At 37.9% G+C, this 23608-nt stretch overlaps 1 protein-coding gene across 5 annotated transcripts in view; it reads right to left on the bottom strand.

Moving 5' to 3' along the window:
- Positions 1–23608, bottom strand: part of mid2 (midline 2) — a 140748-nt gene that overhangs the window by 85230 nt on the left and 31910 nt on the right. For 2 of the 5 annotated variants that reach the window (XM_055034326.1, XM_055034330.1), the window contains exon 1: positions 7349–7659. The exons of 1 other annotated variant lie outside the window; for it this stretch is intronic. The gene's annotated coding sequence lies outside the window, so the exon portion shown is untranslated. Of the gene's footprint in view, positions 1–7099; positions 7260–7348; positions 7660–12601; positions 12710–23608 lie in introns of those variants that run through there. 2 more of the 5 variants (XM_055034328.1, XM_055034329.1) reach the window with 2 other exon arrangements.

The raw sequence follows: 23608 nt of genomic DNA, 5'->3' as shown, positions 1-23608 counted from the left end.
TGACTACTCCCTGCTCTAAATATGAAGCAGATGGGTAGAGTTGAACTCCAGGAAGCAGTGGCTCATATTTGCAAAATCTTTGACTAGGAGACTACACTGCATGTCTCGCAAAACAAAAACAAGGCTGTGAGATGATGGTGATGGGTGGTGAACACTGATTGTCTACCGCTGCTGCCTCAGCTTGCCTTAGGTGCTTGAATTTACAATAATGATTAGGCTATAAATCTCTGCTTGTTTTTTTGATGTTTTTTTCCTCAGTTGGCAGAACAGACAGAGAGAGATGACTCTAGAAAAAAGAGAGAGGAGCTGGATGCAGCCAAGAGAAAACCAGAGATAAGGTCAGAAGATGAAGAGAAAGTTTGTTATTATGTCAAGGTCACTTTTGTTACACTTACTCTGAAAACAATAATTTAACATAATGAACAAGTATATAGGGATAAGATTGCTAAACAGTCAGTGGTTTGGAAATTATATAAAAAAAGATGGCCAATGGAATGGACTGAAAAGCAACAGAAAAGGTGAGAAAAATCAACAACATAAAATTGTGGGAGCTACAATCACCTGGAACATTACTATTGATTTTTGAACATAAAAAAGACCCCACATCAAGTCTAAATACGTATTCCTCATCATATTCCATTTGAAAACCTTTTTCCCTGTGAAATAAAAATAACATTCATCTATGCAATATTGATAGAAGATGTGATTTGAGTAATGATGGGCCAATAGCACTTAATTTTCAGGAACACTTTTGGCTTGTATTATACAATCTATTTCTAGGATTGCATGTTCTCTCCTAAAAAGAGACATAAATCAGCTTTGCTTCTGCCATTTTTCCATTGTTGACAGCGAAGCCAGTTAAAACCTTGGAAGCGAATTTTTTGCTCTATTTATCCACAAAATATCTACTAAGGATCCAGAGAGAGAAACCACTAGAAGTCAGATCAATAAAGAGGGTGAAAGAAGTGAATTATATGTTGATACCCATGTGCACAACGTTCAAATTGCAGCTTTGACCAGTTAAATACTGCAAAAAATGAACAGTAGTTTAATTCCACATTGTACCCTGCCGTTTATAAAGCAAGAAAATAAGATGAGAAAAGGAGAGAAACGTGGGGAAAAAAATCTGAGTTGATGAAGCAACTGCAGGCCTTTGCACAGTAGAGCACTGAATAAGAATAACTTATAGTTTTAAATTTATTGCCTCGCTAAGACGATTTCTGTCGTAAAGTTGAACTTGAGGCTGAGACTGTTGTCCTAAGCCTGCAACATAAAAAACTAAAAAAATTACCCCTTTGGACAAAACATAGTTTGATGTAAAAGAATTACATTAATATTTTATTACAGATCCTCTTTCAGTTGGAATCATACAATGCTCCATGTGAATTTTCTTTTGTTTTTGTAAATTATGTCTGTAAAATTATGGTAAAACAAAGTGATATGATTTAATATTGCATATTATTGACATAGTAAAGGCTGCAGAAAAGAAAAAAAAAATAGAATATAAAATATTTTCTATTTTTAGAAAATATATTTCTAAAAATATATTTTTAGAACATTTTTGATAAGAATAAGAAGAAATTTTTTAAAACTATTTCAACCATTCAAAAGATAAACAAATTTTTATTGCTAAAAATAAAGCATGCTGTATAATGAGGGAACGCTTTTTGAAAATATACCTGTTGGACGGAGAAACTGGTGCTCCATTGTTCTACTTTACCATCTCAGAAGTAACACTCACTATTCATTAGTCATCAGAGAGATTTTTTTTAATGCAGAATTGCTTTAAAATTCAGGTTCAAAAGTTTGAAATTGTCAGATGAAAGTCAAAGAAACAATCTGATCTGCACTGAAGAAAAGTAGAAAGCTTTTGAGTGGAAAACTTTTGTAACTTTCTAGACCCGATTTTGAACTCTCCGTCACAAGATTACTCTTTGTCCTTTTAGATGCAACCAGTGGGAAGAAAAACAAACTCTCAGTGCTTAACTATCAAAGATGTACATTTAACAGAGTAGTTCATATTAAAAAAAAAACAAAAAAACATTTACAACCATTATACTTTCAACCAAAAAGGGAAAGACTAACCTTTCCAAAGAAAGATTTGATTTGAGAAAAAATGCAGATGACACTGGTTTTAGAGTGCTGGGATGTTTGTGCAGTGCTTAATAATTTCCTAATGCATGCAGTGAATCCCCTATAACTCTGGTGGTCCAGAAATGCCCCTTGTTATGGACGTTCACTGTACAATGAAAGCATCAGAACAGGAATATGTGGGCGTCTACCGCACCGTATATCTCCATGCTGCGTGGGTTTGAACTCCCACAGCTATCCCCTTGATCAGTGCTTCAGATTGAAACCATCTCCTTTATTGAATGAATTTGGAGTTTTCCTTTTTTTGTTTTCATAATTTACTACAGCCAGCTTTCCATCATAGAATGTGCAACTTCTCCTCAATATACAGTTTAGACTATTTTGTTTCTTAATGAATCTGGCTTTTAATAATTTGGATGGTGTAAAGGGATCACCTGATGTGTACAACTAGGGTGCAAACGTATTCCTTTACTCATCTCTGAAGTCGACTTTGACACTTTCCTTTTAATACAAATGGCTGGTGATAGGAGGCAGATGATAAACGTTTCAATCATCCAGGTCACTGGCAAGTTTGAAACTCCCAAATGTGATCTTTTTACAAACAATGCGAAGTGCAATCTTAGCTGGTGCTGGGCAGAACTATAAAAGTGTAGCAAGCTATTTGTTTGGCATGTTGAGGCATGTCTGTGGTTCATACTAGCTGTGAGAGAGTGTATTTCACCAGATAACAGGAAGGCATAACGGGATTACAGAAAAGCTGCTCATCTTCATCCTCAGTCGGTGATGGAAGAAGATAATTTTGGAAAAGTTGGCAGCATTTTGGCATTCTCTGAGATACACTACATCACTATATGGAGACATCTGTTTTTGTAGCTCTAGAAACAGCTAAAATAAGATGATTGTTTACCAGCTGAAGGCCTAAACTCAATCACTTTGGGCTTTTATAAAGAATAGTTACACCCTATTTGACAGTCCCTGTTTTCTTGCCCAGAAGCTTTAAAATGCTTGCATTCTCAATATGAAGAATGTAAACATTCTAGTTTAAAAAATACATAAATAAATTCGGGCTTCATTGCAAATATAAAACAGACAAAAAGATTTTTAATCTTGTTGCAAAGATTGAGTTTTACCACAACAATTTAAAACCATCAGCTTCCCAAGCTGATTTTGTTTTTAAATCCCTATTTTTCTGATTTTATATTCCATATATATGTGTATAAAGAATAACACAAAGGAAAAAAAAAAAACGGTCAAAAGTCTTCTAACGGACCGGTGCCAGCTGACTGAGATGATTTAGCAGACCTGCTGAGAAGAACTGGTGACATTTCTCCTTTCTAGATTTGTTGCACAAAGCTGGAATAATGTCACTAATGGCAAGGTGTGGAGCAGAGGGCAATGATTTAAAACCACAAGGAGTTTGAATGCATAACTTCTACTGGTATGTGCCTTGACTGCATAAAACTGTCCACCCACACAGATTAACTGTATTTGGGTCCCAGTTGCTCCTGCCGTGATGTTTGAATATTATGTTCTTGTTAAGATATTCCTGGAACGTAGCTGAACGGCCACCTGGAAGTTTCCTCCATGGAAAAGGGACGATTTTTTTGGGGGAAGGACGTTTTAATGTCGGATGGAATTAGAGATTAGACTCACGTTATACCCGAAATCAAGATGAAAAAGGTCTTGTCAGAGAAAAGATGGCATAACTTGAATTAATTAATGTAGAAGATTCAGATTTTGCGTGCAAGGACATTTGAGGACATAATTATGTATGAAAAAGACAACTTGATTTATGATCTGACAGAAACCTGAAGACAGAATGCCAAACTACGATACATGGCATAAATTATTTAACAGAACAAAGAGGGAAATCAGAGAAATATTTGACAGCCGACACTGTGAAGAGTAAAGACGTACTGCTTTGAAACTGACTTTTCACTATCTCATTATTTTCTGATCCTTTGTTATAGAAATGTACAAAGACGTCCACCGGGTACAGGCATCGGCCTATCTTTTGTTTGGTTGACTATGACCAATAATCAGCTGTCCTCGCTCGTGAAAATCTGATCTTTGTTCAGTGAGCACGTAAAATGTAAGAGCTACCAGACTATGATGAACAGAAACACTTTTCACTCAGTTACAGAGAGAAGACTAAGAATAAAAAGACTTGTTAAATGGAAATTGTATTTTCTACCACATGTTGAGACATGTGAGTCAATCGGACCAAGAGAAATCAAGAGAGAAAAAGATGTCCAGCAGATAACAGGAAGGTTGAACGAAAAGTTTAATTACTCTGTTTCATACTTTTGAGGTTCTAAGCCATGCTTGTCATTGCAGATGTTCAATTTTGAAATGATGGAAGCGTACTAGAAATCTGATCAATAGGCTGCTACTTTCTCTTAAGGTCACACAAAGAGTATTTTTTTTTTTTTACAATAAACTATATAGATCACTAACATAAGATGCAAATATATCAACACCAAAACAGTCTGTTCTGAGTTTTTCTAAAACAGGATTTAGTGACAGATCAGGGCAAGAAGTTTAGGCATATGACCTTTCGAAAAATTTTCTTTTAATTTTATAGATTCAAGATCTTAAAGACAATTATAAACCAGTTCAGAAGGTCATGATTCACTTTTCATTCTGAGTGGACATATGAGCATTAATGTATAGAAGGAAAAACCAAATATGTTGTTTTTAAAACTATTGCAAGTGTGAAGATACCTTGGGGGCTCTAACAGGAAACAACACCCAATTTTCCTTAGGGTAAAGAGAGATGGATAGAATGAGACAGGAGAGAGGAAGGGAGGAGGAGAGGAAAGGGACCACAGGAAACAAGCCTATAGATAGAAAGATGGTCAGCAAAGCAAATGTATGGCATTTGAAGGATTAAGCAGCAGCCTGGAGCATTGATTCTGCTCTTGTCCCTTTGAGCTGGGAGCATCCATGAGTGTGCTGATGTGTAATCAGTCTGATGAGACGTGTTGTGTAATGGAATGAGACAGTAAGCTTCCAGACCTTCAGAAAAACAGAAGTAGAAATGCACTGATCGTGATTATTCCAGCTGATACCAAAACTCAAGTTTTACGCTGCAATCTGACACACCAGTTCTGATTTAAATTGCATCTGATGTTTTATCTCAAGGACTAAATATGCATCAGGTTCTTTGACAGAGGTAGTGTTAACATCGACCAGAGAGGCTCGAGCCAATCTCTGGCTGCCTGATTGTGGTGCATCTCCGTCCCAGTGTACTGACAGAGCATACACTAGGATGATTGGGTTTGTGTCTTAGAACATCTTTAGCACATTGCGCTCAAGCAAGTGCCACAGATGCAATGAGAAAGAGAAAATAGATGAGTTATTGATTCAGACAAAGGTGGCTGCCAACAAAAAGCCAGACTTTTTACAAGGCCAACGATATCAAAATAACATGAGAGGTTAATGCTTCCTGCCGTGCAGCACATACAAAGGGACTCAAAGCAGCATGAACAGCAATCATGTTCCCTCACACTGTCAGCTGAGCTCAGCAGGATTAGCAGAGCTCAGCTGAGTTTTCTGTTTGGCATTCAGCACAAGCCACAGATAAATTATAGGTGACACGTCTCTGACAACTTTGTGCATTTTATCACAATTTGACACAGCCTTAATTTTGAGGGAGCACAGCTCATTTCACTGTTGCAGAGAAGGTATTGCAGAAGTTTTCTTATCTCTAGAACCCCTTTTAAAGTTTATCAAGAGAACTAAAACATTAAATGCGTGGATTTTTTAAGCATTTGGTGTGATAGCCCAAACAAATATATGGTGTAAAAGTGTGGTGTACATACAATAATGGTAACTTGGGATGAACTACAAAAACCAACACCTCATTGGGAGAATCAATAAATAAAGTAAGTACAATCCTCTATAGAGTGGCAAGAAGAAAATCATTGCTGATAAAAGAAGTCACGTTGTAGGGAACAACAAACATGTTAAATGAAGGTGCTCTGACCAATGAGTGTCTATATGTCCTATGAAGCATTATGTGGCAGAAAATTAACTTTACACATGACCCCTACCTCACCATCTCCATCCTAATTCAACAGCAGCAGCATCATGCTGTGGAGATGCTTTTCTACATCAGTTTAAGTTAAGCAGAGTTTGTGTAATCAGATTGATTACACATCAGCACATCATGGATGCTCCCAGCAAAAAGAGAAAAGAGCAGAATCAATGCTCCAGGCTGCTGCTTAATTCTGGGCGGAGGTTCACTTTTCTGCAGGACAATGGCTCCGAATGTACAGCCATGGCCCAGTCAAAGTCCAGAACTAAATCTAACTGAGAATCTGTGTTATTTTATGCAGCCTGGCTGAATGTCAAATGATCTGCAAAGGAGAAAAATGTCTGTCTGTAGCCCACTCAAGACATGCAGAGCCTGCAGAACAACACTCCAAAAAACGTGTGGCTCTAATTGAAGCAAAGGGAAGTTCTCACAAAGAACTTCTCAATCATGCATAACTTTGTGTTGATCTATCCCATAAAATGTAAATTAAATTGACTGAAGTTGTTGTAACATGTAACAAAATGGGAAGAAAGTTAAGGGAAAGGAAAACTTTTGCAAACCACTTTAGATTTGACTTACAGAATCAGGGGTTTGTGTTAATTATTCTGGTTTAGCGACTCAGAAAAAGATGTGTTAAATTATATATATTAGAAAAGGGGTGACAGCCATACAGTGTCATTTAAGAAGCAGACAGCCGACGAATTAATTTTCATTGAGATCTAAGAACCCGACAAAAAGACCAGCTGTCAACAGTTCAGCCACTGGATCCTGACCGGCTTTCATGCGTCTCTTTCTGTCACTGTCATCACCAAAACGAGTGGGATCCGACAACTCCGTTGCGCACTTTGATAAACTATTACATAAACAGCAAGCATCTCAATTCAAATGGTGTTCCTTTCAATTGTTTTCTCAAATAAAAGGGGAAACAATCAGTCTTTTAAGTTTCATCAGTAATTACCATCAGCCTACCTCAGACATGATCATACGCTATCGACTCGCGTCCACTCACGAGAAAAGCACAAAGCCAGACGCGTCAAGTTGAAGAAAAATCCCCGCTGACAGTGGGAAAAAACATAACCACCGGCTCCCGTTTCTATTCCCGGGCGTCTCTCCGCCTGCTGTGTGTGTGAGAGCGCAGCCACAGAGCTGAGCCTCACTTCACACCGAGACCGAGTCAGACACCTCCAAGGAACGAGGGGAGGGGTTTCAGACACCTACCAGCTTTACGTGCCCGGCGCTCTGTTCCTGTGACATCTTGGAAGTATCCCGATATGATTTAGGGAGGGGGAAAAAAATACAGAACTCGGTTAAAGAGCTAGTCTGGGTACAGCAAATGGCTCATGTCCTTCTGTTGGAGACCCCGCGTAAAGAACTCCAAAGCGACAGCCCCCGGAGCGCTCCGTCTGTCGGCCAGACTCAGAGCAAGTCAGCTGCGCTGCTCCGCCGGCGAAAGCTCCCAGGCAAAGCGAAATGTTCAACTTTGGAAAAAACGAGAGAAGGAAAGAGAGCAAGAGGAGGAAGGGAGGGAGGCGGACAATCACAGGAAAAGCGGCTCCTCCTACCCTCTCAATACAAAACGCAGAAGCAAGCAGATAGAGGGTTTCAGCGCGCCCCGCCTGAACTGCGGAGCACAAAGTGTTAACGCCTAGTTAACTCATTGAATGTGTGCTTTAGCAGCAAACTGCAGGTCACAGTTTGGAGCGGATTTATTTAAAGAATTTCGAGGAGTCAGACATTGAGGTCACATAGGGTTAATTCACCTTCATGGAGCTGTTTTCCACTAAGGGTGACAAATGTGGCCACATTTTCTTTTTCCACTTTCTTATTTTGGAAAATGATGTAACCCTGGGCAATAAATGCAGATTTGTAATTAAACATCATCGAATTTTCATTATTATCATTTAGTAAAGCAGGAAACTAGAGAAATTGGGGCCTTAAATTCTAAATGGCCCGGGGACATCAGTTAAAATATTAATAGATCTAGACTTAAGCTGTTCATAATAACAGCAACATAACACTTTAACCATCATTGCGACCTAGAAGGGGAAGGATGCATGGCATTTCTACATATAAAAATAAAATCAGAGACATTTGTTGTGCATTTGTACACAGCCCCATGTACTGTGATGCCCCTGAATAAAATCCAGTTACCACCTGAAGTCACCTAATGAGTATAAATAATCCAGTTGTGAAATAGCGTTTACATCTATAGCTGTTCTGTGAAGGCCTCAGAGGTTTGCTGGAGAACATCAGTGAGCAAAGAGCATCATGAAGACCAAGCAACACAGCAGACAGATCAGGGCTGAAGCTCTGGAAATGTTTGAAGCGCATAACACAAAATCCCAGCTTGTGAACATCTTACAGAGGATTGTACAGTCCATTTTCTGAAAGTGGGGGGAGTATTGAACAACACAAATGCAAAACTGTTTCCATGAACTGACAGACAGGACAATGGAATTAATAAAGCAACAAAAAATGACTGGTTACTCCGGAAAAGCTGCGTGGTTCGACTGAATGTTTCAAAAATTAAGTTTTTGTTGACGGAAAGTCATAATATGGCCCATTTAGCAGTGGTGGGTGTTGACAGGATGCTTTACTTCAGCAGAGGAAGGGAAGCAGCTCGGCGTGAATATATATTCACGGATTCTTTCCGTTTTATCTGGCGAAGCAAAGCAACAACAAAAACAATCTCTTCCAGTCAAAGTGTTGGTCCTACAAAGCTATGACTCAGTGGGATGAAATACAATTTAGGGTTTTTTTAATTGCACAAAATTTTGAAAACCAGGAGTACCTTTCCATTCTCTTCATAGCTATGTGCTACTTTCTATTGATCTATCATCAAACATTCAGTTTGTGTTTGATAGAACACGCAGAAAGTTCAGGAGGTATAAACAGTTTCACAAAAAACTACATCCCAGGGCTTTCTTTGAACTTTGTTCTTCTGATCAGCTTTCGATGTTTGTTCTGCCACTTGAACATGTGTGTTTAATTGGAAACAATGCAGGGGTTAAGAGGCAGACTGGCCTGACAAGTTGCTGCCTTTTGCCTGTCGTGACCTGCACCTGTCTGACCTATAACAGCGTGGCACGTATTTCTTTTTTGTGTGCGTTGTCTGATGCTTTGTTGCTGCTTTTGCAGTGAGGTCACCCTTTCAAAATAAACACCAGCACAATATAATATACATTCAATAGTGCAGACATCACTTATTATTTTACCATGAACATAAAACTATTGTACTGAAAAATGTGTCAGAAAAATAGTCATGTACCATTGTTTCAACAGCAGCAACGTGAATAGAGCCATTGGTGCAAAGGTCTGATTAATTAAGCAGTGTTATTTGCTGACTGGGACAAAGGTTAGACTTAGATTTCTGCTTCTACAACACAACAGGGAGACTGTTGTGAGCTGAACAGTGCCAGACAAGATGTGTCCTCAGACTTTCAACAAGATGTACCCATGCTAGGTGTCTGGCAGAATGCTCACAATCTTTAAGTTCACAACTCGCCATATTTGCCCATCTGTATAACTTCAAAATCTCTGCAACCGTGAGAACAATTAGCTGAACAGCTGTACTGTGAGTTGACCATATCAGGTTACTTCTATTTGCTTGGCTCTTTTGTTACATATATTAAAGAGCTGTAGTCGTCCTACCGGACAAACAGGTTGACAAGAACTTCAGTCCGATCAAATGATAAGAAAAGTTATGCACAGCCTTATGAACCAAAGCGACTGACTAAAGTTTCCACTTCGGCTTTAGATCAGCAACTTTAAGACTTTTGTTGTGATAAAATAGAGACTGTCCCTTATCTTCTTCTTCACCTTCCTATTTAAACTTTTTTTGTAAGTGAAGTTACAAAAATAACATGCTGCACTGAGTACACAGTAAGACCAAGTTGCGAGTGAATTTCGTGCCTATTCCCGGCAGGAGGTATTTTGAGTTTTAATAGGTCTTTTGCCCTTTGAGCCTGAAAGAATGCCTGGCTGATTGACTGTGCAAACTAAGCCTGGATTCAGCCCGAGGCACCATCCAGAGCTGTCTTCACTTACTGACCACATGGACAACTGAGTTTTCTGAGCCAGTCAGTGAGCAGTACTGGGCAGAAGCTTTTAGCATCCGGCACTCGAAATGAAGTCAGTGTTTTGTGGGTTGGTGAGCACTAATGTATGTTTACTCACTGTGTGTTGAAAGCAACTCCTTTCTTTACTGCAGCAATTGGTCACAGGATTACTATTGACATTTTGTTTGTGTTTGAAGCCAGTTTCTTTTTTAATCTCTCTCTTTTTCATTCTGAGCCACTGAGACTCACTTCCAATTATGCTGTAACACCCGTGTGATTACAGCAACCATATTAGCAAATAAACGGCTGATAGCAATGGATTACAGTCTTAAGATTCTCACTAACAAAGAAACCTTTTGGCTTGGGCAGACTGGAAATGTATGCAGAGAAAGTTGGCGGATATCGTACTACTTCTCTTGATTCATGCTGAGCTTACTGATGGCAAATGATGAAGCAGAATCATTTGTCATATTAGGGATGTAGCAGCATGAGGCAAAACAAGACATGATATTGGGCTTAAAAGAGCAAACTACGACTACCAATGGTTTGCCTTAACAAATGAAAAGTGTTTTAAAGAGTCTATAATCGGTGGAGAATAATTTATTCTATATTTGACTAGACTATATATATGGATTTTGTGCTTGTCTATGTTGGTCCTGAAGGTAAAAAGTAGTTAATATGAACTGGTTACCTTCTTGCTGTAGCGCATTCTCTACAAGTCAGCTTGTCCACTTTTCTAGTTTGAGTTGAGAGTTGTTAGGCAGAGCAAATATGGCTGCCACATATCAAAATCAAAAGTTGCAAGTCTAAAAGGTGACTACTATCAAACATAGCATTTTACAACCTTTTTCTGGGTGAATGCCTAAAACACAGAGACGTACATTAGCCTTTTTAAGTCATACTTACATAATCTACATGAATTTAATATGCTTCACAATCAACTGAAAGGTCACAACATGGAATGAAGGATTGAAGGCAGTCGACATTATTTTCATAATCACTATTAACTATGACACAATAACCTGATATCATGGAATGAGTTTCATGTAGTAGAAAGCAATTGATCCAGTTGCTGCAGCACCAGAAGTTTGCTTATCCACACAGAGAAGTGACATCAGAATCCAGCGTCCATCTGATGTAAGAAACATGTCGATTAGCAGAATCTGAAGCAGACAAGACATGCTGAGGGTGATGCACAACAACTTGCCTGGTATCTAAAGAACTTCAAGTAGACTTACTTTAAGAGTGGGCCTGTATAAAGATTGAGACAATGAGCTCAGCACTAGAGAAAATCCTGCACACTAGATGAATGCTGCATGTGTAAGGCCACATCCCAGAAAAATCCACAAAAATGCCTGAATGACAAAGCGTTTTTGTAGAACTATAATCCATAACTGTGTTTTGCTATTAGTGATGAACAGCATAAAAATTAGGGAATCTCAATGGTTGGTCAACTTGCTATTAGAATGAGGTTAAGTCAGACAACAATGAATACCCAAAATGCTGCCTCAAAAGGTGTCAAGATTAATACTTACCTTCTTCTCGGATGTTTTAATACAAGCTTCCACTGATACTGCGGTTACATAGTGCAAATCAAGGCAGACTTCAATTAGAAAAGCAATGTTGTGATGTCTTAATTAATAATAACATTAATTAATAAAAATTAATAAGATCTATATCGACAATCACCAGACCTGGAATGATATTTACACAAAATTGTGCAGTACTGTTTGAGCTTTGATGGACCATTTCCCAAGTTTTATTGCAATATTTACATTTACTGACAAATCCATGAAGCTTATAACTTATACATGAGGCACATATTTCCATCATGCACAAGTGACAGCAAGGAGGGTGTGTGGGTGTGTGTGTGCGCGCGTGTGTGTGTGTGGAAGGTGGGAGGATTGTTCAGTCTCTTGTCCATCAACAATAATAATTGTTTGCAGGGGAGAAGAAGGAACTGAACCAACAACCTTCTGACTAATGAAATGCTTTTAATCAACAACAGAAGTGAATGTATACCTTTCATATCTGCACAAGTTCACAGAAGCAGCTCATGTTTGATGGTATTTATATAAAAGAGGCTCTTTCAGCTAACACTGGCATTAGGAAAAGAGTGATGAATTCATATGAAGGACGAAGGGTAAGTGACAGAATGAGGACAAGCTGAAGGAGTGAGGCTGCTGTTGACAGTAAACCCGTTGGACGACGGAGACTTGGCCTCGCCATTGTGGTGCTGTGGCCCAGGCATTGGGGCAAAGCACATATCAAATTACCATCAGCTTAACAACACTTCTTTGAGTGTGTGTGTATGTGAGGATGTGTGCCAGCTCACAACATGCACAAACACACAGAGAAAAAAAACACGTTCCTGGACGTCAACATGCATGCTGCCATGAAAAATGACCAGTACCATCAAACAGCGTGAGTCCAGAGGATATGCATCAGCTCCTCTCTTTCCTCTTTCCTCTCCCAAAGCCCACTGCTCATCAGAGACTCATTGTACTCGTCTGTCTGTGTGCTGAAAAATAAGGTGATCAAGAAAAACACAGGGTTTTTTTTGTTGTGATAAAATAGACAGGAGGAATCCTGTCATTATACCATGTTGGAGTTTTATTTTATACTCATGTGGCTATTGAAGTGTCTAAAACATCTGAATGCATAGATTTGGAAGCATGACACATTTTGGTAGCGTCGTGGAAATTTAACATATATTTGTTTACTTTGATGTGAAACACTGCAGTGAACATTTTGATCAATTTCTGTTGTTAACAGAGGCATCAGCATTCTAACAACAACAGATTTGTGATTCCACATTAAATTAAAAGGGGTATCTTTGCACCTTTTTATTTGCTATATAAAATTGTGAAAGTATAAACAGATCAATAAAAACTGAGAAAGTGTAAAAAGCGAGTAGCTAAAAACAGATTTCCATTAGTCTCGCTAAGTCTCACCAACAAAGGCTGCAAATACTTAGCTTGCAATCAATGCAGAAAATACACATGTAGAAAGTTTTTCAAGTGAAAATGAGGAGTTTCTGAATGATGGCATTCTGACATTAATGGTACAGATAGAGGAGGATCTACCCATAGAAAACAATCATAAACTGCACAGATTGCAGCCTCTGGTTTTGTGAGCTGTACTGTTGTTAGAAAGTGGGAAAGGTTGCAGTTAATGAACACAGACATACAGCCTGAAGTAGAAAAGCTGAATCCATTAATTTTTGCATACTCTCGCACTTACTCTAGCATGCACACCAAATAGATTTAGCCAGATTTAGATTAGAGCCGCAGTGGGGACGGGGTCAGATCTGATTGATACAGAAAGATTAGATGTGATCTGGCAGAGAATTAAGACCAAGAGACTGGAGTCTGATCAAAAAAATCCATGTTCAATGAATGGCAACAGCTGCATGAACATGTGTTGTCAACAGAGACAGTGCCTCGACTTTCTTATCACAGTTGCATTGCCTTCTTCACCCTTTGGCTCCACACCAAGACAGCTTGGAGCCGAAAAAGACAGACTACTTCTGGAGATATACGGCAAAGTCTGAGGACTGATGGCTGCTGCCAATGGAGAGAGAAACACATTCTTTATGGGGTCATTTGGATGGATATCCCACTGACCCATGCTCTGCGCCGTCGTTTGTCATTCCCCACAATAACAGACGAATGTGTAAAGAAACATGCACAAAGGAAAAAGGAGAATGATCAGAAGCAAACTATGTTCTGATAAAAAGATCACATTATCGAAGGCTTGGTATCAATTTTGCTATCTCATGGAAAGTTCAGAGAGATTTAATAACATTGCATTCCTTTAAAAGTCAAGATGTCAACAAGTTGGCTTGATGTCCCGTTTCTAACAGAAGTAAGATGCTTTGGTCACAATGTCACTATGCAAAATATTACATACTTCTGCAGACCAAATCACATATCAATTCATAGAAAATCTGCACAACTTTCTCCATTTAATTAATGTAATTTGAATATTGTGGTCATGTTAACTGTTCAACGATGGAGTTTGCCAAAAGCTGTACAATACGCCTGAAGGGACATTGCTACGATAGGGCTAAAAGACCATAGCTACAGAATTTTGTGTTTTACAAACAAGTTTTAAAATGAATTTGCTCCTGTCTTATGTTGAATTTAGCAACACAACCATTGCTTTATCACTACAAAAAAAGAAAGAAAAAATAATCAGGATGGATATTAAAGGATAGAAAGGTCAAACAAATTGTGGAGATTAAAACTGGGAGGTTGAACAGCTCATTTTTGACTTTGAAAAGAGAAATGTTTCACTGCTGCAAATCTATATTAGTCACTGAATTACTTTCTTTCAAACATAATTAGATCTAAGGATAATATTGGTAGTTATACAAAAATCTGACTTTAAACACTGCAGAAAATGAGTCTAAAGCCAGAAAAGTATAATATGGTAAATTATTGATAATTTGCTACAACTAAAGACATTTTCTAATCAGTAGCTTGTCTGAATTTATGTTTAATGTGGTCATTAAAGAATTTTGACCAAATCTTGAGCAAAGCCTTTGGATCAATTGGCAGATATGTTTTTAAGAACTGAATATCAGAGGCAGAGAGATTTGAAACACATATTATTATAGACACTGAATAAACAGGATGTGATTTTTGTATGGGACTTCTGTCACAATTAGACACATTGTGGATTATAATGTTTTCATGCCATGGTATTTCTAAAAATGTCATTTTTGCCAGACAAGACACTGTTTCATGCAGCAAATTTTGAGACATTTCTAACTTCACCGGACAATCTCTCACTTTAATGTCCTCTGAGACTTTACACAGAACTTTAGAGTCAAACCCAATTTTAACGTTTCTTTAATGTATGTAATTTATGTGTGATGATTCCTGGTCAAAAAAAGCTACTATTAATAGTTTCAGTTCTGCCAAAACAGTAAAAAAAAACAAACATTCAAATTGTATTAGTCAGGCATTCTGGCACATCTGAGTTCCTAACAGGTTTCTGTGGCTGTTGTTGAACTTTCTCCAGCAAGTCTTTGAAAGACATGATGTTAAGTTCCACTCGGACTGCTGCAGATATGGTATATTATGCAGACTGTGTTGCTCACATTTCCCAGACATGGTGCATGTTGTTTATGATTACAGGCATTTGAAATCATCCCTTATCTCAGTCACAGTGGATCAATACAGCCCCCGCTGCTGGGCGCATTTCATTTCTCCCACGGTATAAACCTTATGCATCCTCTGAAAGATTGCCTGCTCAAACCGATAAGTCGGTACATTGGACTGGCTGTAGTCTCAATGACATTTTCTTTCTATTTGGATAGCTCCACTGGGCAAAATCTAAGCGAGCTGCCGGTTCTCAGACTGGTAAATCACAAGAAGGGCAGGAATCACTGAGGGTACTTTTGATCACAGATCACTGACATGATAATCAGTTTCTGCATATAGATCAGAGGCAATGGAGAGGAAATTAAAGTCTCGCTGGTTTTACAGCATATGCTATTACTGATTACTGTTTAACAAAGCTTGCACATCCCGTTGCAGAAGGCAGGCCACTGAGGTAAGAGAGCAGGAGAAAACCAGGGGAAGAGTGAAGACAGAAAAAGCCAAAAGGAAGAGGAGGGATATAGAGCAATATGGGTCAGACAGAGAAAGACAGTGAGAGCTCAATGTAAATGAGAACGTGTAAACATGTACAGGCTAATCTCATTATCCCCCCTCCATCCTCCTGGGCCTGTGATCAGATGCCCGATTAAAACAGGAGATGAAAGAAGAAAGGTAGAGGATGGAGATGGAGGTAAGAGGGAGGGAAAGGAAATATAGGACGCCAGAGGTAGATAATAGTCAAATTGAGAGGAAATAAGTAGCAATTGAGAAACAATGTGCATGAAAATTCATTGTATAATACATGTTATCTGAGTAGTTCATTTATGTGAGCAAAGGCACTGTAATGCACTGAAGGAGCAATAAGTTAAAATAAGCAGAAGCTTAAGCTTGCTGTAGAGATGGTAACTTAATATTACAACTTAATATAGATAATCATAAACATAAGGTATTGAAATTTATGCATGTAATTATATCATTCTTTAGATTGGAAGTTCAATAGGCTGCAAAATCTATTAGAAAAGTGATGCCAATAAAAGGATATGAAAACTGAAATAAGGCTCATTAATCTCCATTGGCTAAATGCATCTCTCATTTTTTTCAGACTCATATTTTCTGGTTTAGGAGTAAAAGGTTTATACATTTTCCTGTCAGTGGTGTTCTGCTTATGTGAACCAGGTTCCATGTTTACCGGAAGAAAAACATGACAAGAAATTGAGTTTTTACTTTGAGATAGGCTTGGCTTCGTTTTATGATACTTCTGCAAGAGCATGCCAAGCAACATATTGCTGAAAGCGCTCAATGCATCCATGTGTGCAGATATTAATAAAACTGTGTTCAGGATCAGCTGGACTAGAGGGCAAACAAAGAGTGGGAGTTGTAAGTGAGACCATGGTTTGGCAAAAGCAAAGCTAAATGGCTTGCTGAGCTATAAACTCTGTTTATAAGGATTCATAGTACACAAGTTGATGATACCTACAATAAAGATACATTTTAATGTATTTATTTGACTTATAAGTGGTAGAAGTAATATGAGTCATGCTTTTTTTTCTGAATGAAAACGTGAAGAGTGCAACATGTCAATGCTCTATATGTGCAACTTTTAATGCATGTATCGTGAATTGTCCATTGGCCTTTATGCATCTCGAAACAAGTTTTTTTTTTCCAAGTTTCCCTGTGAAAAGTGGCTTAGGCTCTGCTGGTTTGAATGGAGACCTCCTGTGAACCCTAACACAAAATCAGTTACGCCAGATTATTTGGGAGTTTCAAAGTAAAGAGAACTGAGCACAAATGCTGGCTACACTTTTCTGACTTCCATTTATAAAAGAAATTAAACCATGTATGCTCCCCATTAGATGCTGAAAAACACAAGAAAAATACATCTCAGAAAAACTCCACCTCCCTCAGGCAGAAATTTGTTTACACCATGGTACACATACTTCGCACACTGTAAAAGAGTCGGAAAAAGTGAACTGGGCTAATGATTGCTGACATGAACGGATAGCTCTGCTTCTCTTTCTTTTCTCTGTCTTGAAGACAGCGACAGAGTTGGAGAAGATGCAAGTTGTTTTCTGTTAACGCAGCAGCTGATAGACAGATATGTTTTAGTTCTAGCAGAAAGATATTTCTTTTTAATAAGCAAGAAACTGACAGCCAAATTAAACCAAGTTTTACAGGTAGTGCATTGCCATTTCACACTTGACATATTTCCCGCTGCTGTTAGACCAAACAGCATGAAATAGGTACTAAAAGTGTAGTCATAACACTGCCTGTGGCTGCCTCTAATAGAGGACTGTTAACATGCTGTTACAATAACAGTAGCCACAGGAAATAAAAGCCACAATCCAGGTAATGAAAAATAATATATCTTAAATGTTTTTTTGTGGACTGTTCAGCTTTTTTTCATTACACTTTGAATTTTAGACATCACTGACTTTTCTTCCCCCAAAAAATTAAATAAATAAATCATTCATTGTCCAATCCATCTGATCCTTTTCTGTTCTTTCCTGATGATTCTGGTTTCTTGTCTTCACAATTTATCGTCACCTCATCTCAAGTCCTCCTCTCTATTTCCACATCGCGTGTCCCGTTCCCCTCTCTGCTCAGTCAGAGCAACAGCAGAGCTCTTCATCAGGCAGATGTCAGGCATCTGTCACAGTCCAGGCCAGTCTTGGCATGATTGATTTTTGGCCCACCTGCATCTCTCGTAATGACCAACTGTCAGTTGTTTTACTGCCTGCCCTCTCTATATTCTGCAGCTGCAGCATCTAGGAGTTAAATCTCTTAACTCAGACCTACAGTGCATTATTCCGCTTGTCTTCCAATAAAATTTATGTGGGTATAATGCAGAACCTTCCCGTCTCCCCTGTAATCTCTGCTGAGATTACCTTCGTGTATGGATGTTTCAGGGTAGCAAATAATTTTATACAACTGCACATTTCTTTTGTAATAAAGTTGTTCAGGGATTTGAGTCTGCATTGAAAAAATAGCTGATATCTCAGTTTTTGAGAAGATTTTAAACCAACTGAGAATCTACCCTCCAAATGAAAAGATATGAAAGTACTGACATGATATGTTTCCTGAGTGCTTCAGATTATTTCATTTTCAGATGAAAGATTTGTACTTTCTATCGATTATGAAAAGGTAAAGTCCGAGCTCATCCCAAAACAACTAATAACAGACAGAAAGCTTTATTAGAAAAATATAAAGCATATCGACTGTGGCCACAGAAATGTTGTGATCAGATTTCCATCTGATGAAGTCCAATATTTATCCAATCAGTAAATGCACAATTACCATAGTTATTGTGCAAAAAAAAAAAAAGAAAAAGAGAGACTCAAAGTAAATTGTTTTCTATATAAAGGAAGTCTTTTAAAAACTAATCCAGTTAGCCATTAGATAAAAGGCAAGATGTCGAATGCAATGATTGCAGCAGATAGTGAGGAGAATCACAAAGTTGCTCTTTCTGTTGCCATTTCAGGTTTTAAACCAAACCTTGCTGGATAACAATGGAACATATTTAAATCTAAAATGTTGGAAACCATTTGGAAATCTCAGACTTGATTTTAGGATTTACATTCTCTAGGGAATACACACAAACTTCCATGCTAACTGTGTAACTTTGTTTTAAAATATGAGCATCTTGTCAGTCAGGGACTGCTTTGTCACAAACAAAGGTACACCTCTGATCCTTCTATAAATAACTATTGACAGCTGCTGGTCAGATAGATGTATATATATTCTTCTCCATTTACAATAGTCCTTAAAAGGAATTCAGAATCACCTAAGATTGTTATATCATATGAACATCTTACAAAAACCCAAAAAGATACTGTCACACATCTCTGGCTTATATTTTCTTATTCCTTGAAATAGCATCCAAGTTTTTCTTTCTAGTTTGCTGCATCTGGAGCCTAAAGGGACATGTTTATTCTCTCAGTGAAAACATAAAAGTAGACATTAAATATTAATGTTTTCTGTCTTCTATTATATTGTTGTTGAACTATTGTGGCATCCAAGCTGTTCTCTGCTTGCTACCCCCCAAAGACAACAGTAATGCTTCTGGGCTGTCTATGTGGGTAAAGACACAATGATTATGGGATGAAACATATCTGGGTTAAGACTTTTCTATGGTGCATGTAAGTTCTTATCATATAAATATTTCACAATTGCACAATTAGCTGTGATTTGTTTTGCTTCTTTCAGTCTTAATTATGTTCAGTTATCCTATAAAAAAACTAAAGCTCTCAAAAGCAAGGATGATGTAAATGCACCAACAAAAGCAATAAGAAAACTTTACTTGTTTCTGTGTGTGATCCTCAACATTTACAAGGACATATAGGTTTACAAATATTAGTATCAGAGTATGTTAAAGTTATAAGAAATCATAGAAATGACATTAATTTAGGGCTGACATGAGCTGTAACAGGGTGATCATCTTAATGCCTGTTTTGCAATGAATTGTGGCCTTTGTTCTACTTACATTTCTAGTAACTTGAGAATCAGTCCTTGTCAACTTGATATGGGGTTATGTTCCAGGTGAAAGAAGGAATTTTTGAAAGAAAGCTTACTTTCAAACAATTTCAAGCTTGAAACCACATAATCACATTCATCCTGACATGACTGGACACTAAAAGTGGAGCCTTAAGAGAAACAGTTTGATGGATTTTTTTTAGGGCATACAATGTTCTTTACCTGAACTCAAGTCTTTGCCTGAGTCCAAGACATCTGATGATTTACCCGGCCCAAAAACATGTCCAAAACCCCCTTCATGTCCCTCAGCGGCCGTCAGACCGAGTAAGAGGAGCTTCAAACTGGAGGCAGAGTGAATGAAGAGAAATGGCGTCTCCCTCAGCTGCGCTCACCTGGATGTCAAGCCTCTTTGATGAGATGCTGTTCTAAGGCAAGATACAACTTTACATTTGAAAAAGGGGCAAGACGCTATTGTCTATTGCTGTTTGTGTCTTGCAGCCTTTACTCCAATCTTTGTCTTTCGCCATTCCTTATCTTTCTCCTGCCCTGTTTTCATTCTATCTGCCTGATGTGGGCAAGAGGCTGTCCAAGGAGAGCTGAGATGCAGCAGAAGGCATCTTTGAAACAGAGATCTGGCAGTAAACCTTTCATTTATCGTGCTGCACCTGGCCAACGAAGGCTGCAGGGTAGCTCTGCTGTCAGGAGGCATTTCACCAGAGATTGGACAAAAAAGTAGAGAAAGGAAATAAAAATGCAAAGAGCAAAAAAGCGAAGTAGGAAAAAAAAGTTTCTTCAGTATTAATAACCTATTTATATTTTCACTGAGCCCTGAAAGGGAGACGTAAACAACGATAAATAAGAGACATCAGAGAAAAAAAGAGGCAGAAACGAGAAGAGGAAAGCAAAAAGTGGAGCAGAATGATAAAAGGACGCAAGTCTCAAAGTAGAATGAGTCTTCTCCAAGGGAAAAAAACAGAAACGTGTTGAGAAATTGGCTGATTAATTATCAGATAAATAAAAGTAGAATCCATACAGCATCAGTGAGCCACCAGGTAGCATAAGCAACAACACTCATCAGTGTGAAAGTTGTTACTGAGGAAACATGTATAAAAACAAATTATATACTTAGTTATGTATGTCTATATAGGTACGGTTCTACTAAAAGATAGAAAAAGTAAAAACTACACAGAAAACTGTGGTAGTATGAATTTTATATCAAAATTAACAAATGTGAGTTAGAGTACTGAATCCTTTTTCAAACGCTGTGTGACTTTTAGTCGGTAGAATATGACACACTTTTTGCCAGCATGACACAAGGAAACAGGTTTTTCTACCACTAAACCAACAAAGTTTGTGCGTTCTTCATGGTATCATTACAGAGGATAAACGTTTAAATACAGAGGACACAGAAGAGGGCATGACAAAAGCAAAGGAAGAGAAAAGCCCAGACTATAATCCACCTTTTGGTGAGAGACTTAGATGGTAAAAAGTTGTGGTAAAAACATTGCGCTGGCCCTCAGCATCTGTATAGAAACTAATGGCCTTATTTAATGAAGTGTCTTGTTATGTTAAGTGTTGCTGCTGATTGACAACGTTTTCAACATTCCAAACTCACGCTTTTCTGAAAGACATTTAGTCATGCATTGTGCGCAGTACAACCCATAATCTGCACTATGACAGAGTATAGGACCTCATTAAAGCAATTTCAGTTCATTCAGAATTTTGTCTGTTTTTTGTACCCCAATATTACAATTGTTATCTCAGCATGGCAGTGGTTAACCTCTTATATCTGCTGCAGATTAAAGCTTTTGTGAAGGGTAAAATATTAAAGGTGAACAAGTCTATTAAATTGACTCAAGTCATGTGTGACAGTGAGATAGACATACGTTCTTTTTATTCACCGGATGGCAGTAACCGTTTTGCGGTGGATGTGAGTGTAGTCATGACCAGAATTAGAGATAAATTCTGGCTTGTTCAAAGATACAAATAATAACTCATGGGACCAAATCAATTTCTCCTACCATGTCAGTCATTGTGGGCATGAAATAAAAATGAATTCACAAACATTAATGTTTGCAGCAAAGTTTTAGGCTGCTATGGGCCTGAGGCTGACCAATCAGTGGGTAGAAAACTTCTGAAAACTTCTGACATCATTGTAAGCTTATTACAAGCTTACATATATATATATATATATATATATATATATATATATATATATATATATATATATATATATATATATATATCCCTTCTCACCCACGGTGAGGCACCACTGTGGTCTTCACCTTCCAGGCCCTCTCCAGTTCCTCCCTGAGGCCCTGGTATTTCTCCAGTTTCTCGTGCTCCTTTTTCCTGATGTTGCAATCACTTGGTATTGCTACATCTACCACAACGGCTTTTCTCTGTTGTTTATCCACTACGACAATGACTTTTAACTGCTTTTAAAAGCCCTTTTTTAAAAAATTGACACGTTTTCTCCCATAAAGAACATAATAACTCAAAAGTGCCCCATTGACAGCTGCTGTCTATAGCAGTGAAAGTCTGTTAGCTTGATAAATGGATTGTCCCAGAGCTGTCTACCTGCTCCTGCACGGGGCATTCAGGCAGCAACGCTGCCAGGCAGGTCTGTCCTTAGTCCTAAATGCCACGTCTGGGAACTCAGACAAGGATTATTATGGAGTCAGACCGTTTAAGGTTGACAAAATGCTGTTTACTTTCGGCACAGCTCGTATTTTCCACTGTCTGCATCAAATGGGAGAAAATGGGAACTTGTCTGTGAAGTGAGCGGGTATTTCAACTGAAATGTTTTCCACAGAAGCCATCTGTAGAAAATGAGTTCTCAGAGATGAGCACTGATTACTAATTGCCAAGTATGGAATCAGCTGATTCCATCTAGAGCTGGTTTATGAAAAAAATAACAATAGTCATGATTATGGGGGTTAATATTAAAACACAATTACCCGTTGAACTTGGAAACAGGCAGTTAAATAACCAATTTTTACATTTCAGTTTATTCCATTTATGTTTTACATTTTTAGAAATGATTTTCACTTGAAGGGCTATATGTATGTTAAAATATGTCTTTGATATTATGATGTATATATGATATTGATGATATAGAATTAATTTTTTTCACCGCTCAAAACTACATAACATACATTTTACTAATTTTAATAAGTTATTTGAAAAGCAGACTTCTGTATTTCTAAAACATTTCCACTTTTTCTAAAAACTAACAGTCATTTAAAGATGATTAAATGAAATTGAATCTAATTTGTTTAACTGCTACAGTAGGTATTTTGCCAGTACATCTCAAAAAATGAGAATATTTTAAAAAATTAAATTTTTTGTTGTTTATTTCAGAAAGTTAAATACAGATTCGTTATTCACGGAGAATATCATAATTTAGATGATCATGGCGTCATGTCCTAATCACCTAATTAACTCAAAATATCTAAATGTCCTTTCAGGTTGGGTCAGTAAACTATTGTGTTGCCCATCTCATGGGCATCTTGCTCAGTTAACAGATGCCCATGAGATGGTCACAAGGATGGTGAAGGACACTGCTAAGGAAACTGGTCGTTGATTTGGTTATCAAAGCACATTCAGAAATAAGACAGAAAATCTCTTGTTGGAAAGTCTTGCTATCTAGCTTATGATTTAGTTCTTTTTCCAACAATTTAATTGGAAAACCTATTCTGTGATGTCAACTTGCTTTCCTCTCACAAACAATACAAATCAGAGATTATAGCAAATATCCAGCTGTGAAGGTTATGTGCCGCTACGTTTTCCCATGAGATTATGCACTGAGATGGCAAATGATCGCAAGGCCGAGGAAGGAA

This window comes from Poeciliopsis prolifica, unplaced genomic scaffold (assembly GCF_027474105.1).
Source record: "Poeciliopsis prolifica strain line A6 unplaced genomic scaffold, Auburn_PproV2 SCAFFOLD009, whole genome shotgun sequence".
Taxonomy (NCBI): Eukaryota; Metazoa; Chordata; class Actinopteri; order Cyprinodontiformes; family Poeciliidae; genus Poeciliopsis; species Poeciliopsis prolifica.
Note: the sequence above shows the minus strand (reverse complement) of the source record. Positions and strands in the feature narration are given on the sequence as shown.